Source organism: Pinus tabuliformis, chromosome J, assembly GCF_031772625.1.
Source record: "Pinus tabuliformis cultivar Carrire ecotype Pingquan chromosome J, CPIR1, whole genome shotgun sequence".
Taxonomy (NCBI): domain Eukaryota; kingdom Viridiplantae; phylum Streptophyta; class Pinopsida; order Pinales; family Pinaceae; genus Pinus; species Pinus tabuliformis.
In genome coordinates this window covers 1,212,895,847-1,212,900,668 of record NC_142295.1, presented here as the reverse complement: position 1 = coordinate 1,212,900,668, position 4,822 = coordinate 1,212,895,847, and positions in this window count along the sequence as shown.

Here is a 4,822-nt window from a genome sequence, read left to right as displayed (position 1 = left end):
GGTTGTATCTCCTCTTGGACTTTATTATTCTGTCAATAAACTATTTGAGTTTCTCCTACATGCTGTGTACCAATGATGTTTTGTTATATTTGCATGTTTAGTTCAATCTGATCCTGAGCTTTTTATGAATGTATATCTGTATCTTCGTGTAGTTTCTCTCTCTTGTGATCTTGCAGGAATTCGGTGAAGCTGGGCCGGTGAGGGAGCTGGGAGCTACTGAAGAGAGGAGCAATTGGATCAACAAACTAGCGAAAGACACAGGTTAGTTAGATCCTTTCTCCTTATTTACATTTCATAAAGAAGAATACTCAAGTAAGTTTCCTTGTTTGTTGCTAAGGCACTATCACACCTTAGAGTGGGATAGGGGCATTATGAATTAGATACTTTTCCCAACAACACTCGTACATTCTCAAAATTGTAAAAATGGTCCCCTTATATAATATGAAGTGAACATTACAAATACTTATAATTGGAAACTAGTTCTAACTATTTCCTACAATATTTCCCTTACCATATCCTATGATCTCTTTATAACATCTCCATGAATTTTTGAACAATATTCATCCCTATTCACTCAATTTTCTCCATCCCTCATCCCTACATAGACTTTCTATAATAAGTTTACATTGTTACATCTTTCATCATATTATTCATTAAACATTATAAAAAGGAATGATTTCCCTTTCATGAGAAATATTTATTAACCAAGTCCTTTCTCCATTCTTACCTTTATTGTCCTTTCTCTTCAATTTCGGTCTTCCCTGATCTTTGGTATTTTTCCTTCTTTTTTATTGGTCTTCCTTCATCTTGCACCTACAACATAAAAATTGGTTGAATTCCATATGAAAGAATCACCATCTAGTGGAATACATGGGTTTTTAACCGTTGTATCGGTTGGTTCTCTAAGAAACCTATTCTTGTACATGATTCATCAAGTTTCAAGCCGTCATTCTTGTACCTATTATACCTCTTTCATCATCATACTCAACTCTAGATCAAATCTAACCATGTGGTCAATGCTCCTGAATCAGACTCCCAAGGAACAAAAACTCTTCATGGACTCTTGTTCATGGGTCCTCTATCTCTTGCAAACTTTTTCCTCATAGTTTTCTTTGATCCATCAATGATCATTATGATCTTACATAAGCCCCCTTTTCATGACTTGAAATTTACTTGACTTCTCCTCATTAAATTGGTGATTCAGCTAGGTGTGGACTACCTCAACTAGTAATTTTTCTCACTTCGAGCTTCTTTCAGAATAACTCCACATCTTCTTATGGTTTAGGCTTACCAAAAATAGTAGATGATGACAAACCTCTTGCATTAGTGGTTCTTTTCCAAAAAATTTATGGGTGTAAACTTTTCCTCAACAATATTGACTCAGGTACATAGAATTTAGAAAGTTTTAAATATCCGACCAAGATCATTATTAAAGGAAATTATCCAAGGAATATTTCGTAGAGATGTTGTGTTTCATGGATTTATTATATCAAACCACACATAATACTTTTATTTATATGTTTCTTTGTTTTTTATTCTTCATCAACATTTCTTCTACTACTTCATTTATGTTTCTTTACTGTGCTTGTCCTCTATCACTTCATTCCTTTGCTTCCTTTACATCCTTGTCCTTGCTTCTTTTTCTTTTTCTTGCCTTTTCTCCCTTTTGTTCATACATAGAAGACCAATTTATTCAACTATCCCTATAATTTTATTCTATCATGGAGTCTCTGTATTCTTTCACTTCATTGTGGCTTCCTTTTGAACCCTTTATCTATTTATAGTTATCTTTTCATGTTTCTCCATTCCTTTGTTCCTCCATGAGTTCCTCCATACTCACTATGAGTTGTAAATAGCCTCTATAGTAACAAGTTTGTTTCACCCTGATACACAATACCTCACCAAGCTCCTCCCTTGAACTTTTCCTTTTGGTTGTCAGGTTCCTTCCACTAGAACCTTCTAAGCTTTCCCTTCTCTTCAGTTTCCATAGTTGTAGGCTTATGCTCCTTCTCACTTTCTCTCAAGAGCTTTTCTAACTCTTTTTCTCTAGACAACTCTACCCACATTTGAAACAATGGAGCCGTATAATAACTTCTACCCAATCATAATTGGAAGCTGTTATTCTCTACGTTACAAATTCTCTAATGTAAGGTCTTTGCCACAAATTTTATTCTCTATCTTAATCGTATTCATGAAGTTTTCATCCTTTTCTTCATTATTTTTCTTTCATCTTTCTTCCATTGCATTATTTTTATCAATTCTACTTCTTATTTCTTATCGCTTTCAATTACATGCATACGTAATATGTTTCTTATTGGGTTCATGATGTCCAACAAGGAAACCTATGACCATGGTTTGGAAAAATTAATTAATGTACCGTTGACATGACTTAAAAATGACTTTGAAAATGACTTTATCTTCATTTACTTTGATCTCATACTCTTAAAAATTCTTAAATAATGATTTTAACCATAGCTTTGGGTGGTGGGTAACACCGATCATGCACCCATTCTTTCATCATAAACATTTATTAGAATCTCAACTTTGACTTCAACTTAGACATTGACTTCTTGAATTCAACTTGTTTTGATTATGCAACTTTTTCGCATTGACATAACCTCTTACATCAATGAATAATTTTCTTGAACTTTCTTCATTAATACTTACATCGGGACACTCTCAACCTTAACATGAGTTCAACTCAAAATAACTCAACTTACACAAATACTTTATTACATAAGCATGCATTTTCCAATTTGAATGACTTTGATTTCAAATCCTTCCATTAATAATCCCATATAATGATCATTCAAGTCACACTTTGACACTTAGCCTTTGACTTTCATAATTTCAAGGACCTTTTTAATTGAAATCTATCTCAAACTTTGACTCAACACTCACATTTTAGTTCTTCTCATTAGTGTTTCCCCCTTGCCAAAGGACCATTTTCTACTCTTTACATGAAATTTTATCTTTTCAATTAAAAGCATGAAGAATCAACCCACATCAAATATATTTTCTCACAAAATACTTAAAAATAAATAATAAAATAAAATACCTGATCACCTTTGGTGTTGGGAATCAAAGAATACTGAGATGAGGGAGTGAATTAATATTATACAAAATTTGACACTTATTTACTCAATCAATCAATCAAATGCAATCAACAACACAAAAAAGCACCATTCACATAAAATGTTGAACACAGGGAGTAATGTGGAAACCCATACAAGAGAAAACCATAAATTCTATTTTGATTATGATGTAATTCTAATCTCCAACTTCATATTACATCAAATTATGTAGTCACCAACCTATAGGATGCTCCAACCCCCTTTTATTTGTAATCCCCAACTTGTTGGAGGCATCAACCTCTGATTTTTACAGGTGCCAACCTAAAGGAGACATCAATATCCTGGTATACAAGCTCCAGCATGCAACAACCACTCAAATCCCTTATGTCATCTCATTTTCAAACTCATATATTTAGTAATTAATATATTTTTGAATTAACTATTTTAGACCAAACATCTACTCTATGGCTTTAAAAACAACCTCTCTTCCTTCAATCAAGAATTTTCACTCACCACTTTTCACTCCAGCTTCTCATTCCTTAATTGTAAAAATGCTCATTCATTTCCAGTCTGCATCTCAGTTCCCTTCATAATTTCCTCATGCAAATTGAACTATTTATTTGACTCCATGTGAACAACGGTCCACTCTCTCTATTTAGACATCCACATATCTCACATTCAGTTGTGCATGGAAACACACATGTTATCATGTCATATGATAATATATTTATAGCTCTAACCCTTTTCTTCATTCCTGCAGATTTTAATATTTAACCAAATTTAGTGTCCAAACACCAAATGTTTCTCTCAACCCTTACTGGCTAGCACCCAATTACATGTGACCATAGACCATAACCAAAATCTTCAACTTTTAGGTGCTTAGTGCTAATCGATTAAACCACCAAACACTTCCATCGATGCTTCACACATTTAGAATCAATGGTTTAAAAACCACTTTGAGGACCCCTTACCTAACCAAACATCAATCAATGGGAGAGGGATCAAATTTTTTGTTTGCATGATTTAAACCCCCATAAATTCTTTGAGCACGCCAAATGATATCCTACTAAATTATCATATCAAACAATAAAAATAATGAAAGTAATCCTCCCCCAACGCCGCCTCGTCCCACACCACACCCCCCCCCCCCAACACACACACACAACATTTCTAAGGTTTAACAAGGGGTGGGGGATTTTCTGTATTCACCCTAATCCAACTTGGTGCCATGTACACTTGATGGATCCCCTGTATTTCCACCTAAGCTAAACCTATTTACACACATTTTTTTATCCATACAGACACGACACACCAATTTCTAGGCATGAGACTCAAAGCTCAGCCAACTCACTCGCCATGTCATTGCCACATTTAGCTAACATCATGATATTGTCATGGTTATTTCGTCCTACCACATGGTGTCCTCTGAGTGGTACCACTTGTTTCTCAAAAGCAGGCCACTTTTCCACCCAAAAGGGGAAATTCCACCTACCAAATGTCACGCTGATAATGTGCCACATCATTTGCTTAGCCACGTCACTTTTGTACCACATCCCTCTGGTCATGTTGACTTTGCAATCAAACCCTCCAAAATTGTACCTACACTTGAATTTTTGAGCTTACTGAGGATCTTATGATTTGTTGTTCCATAGTCACTTCATGGTCAATTGATGTTTTGTGAAGTTTTTAAGTATTCTTCTTAGATTCTAAGTGTCAAAGTCACTTACTCTCACATGCTTGGTCCTTGA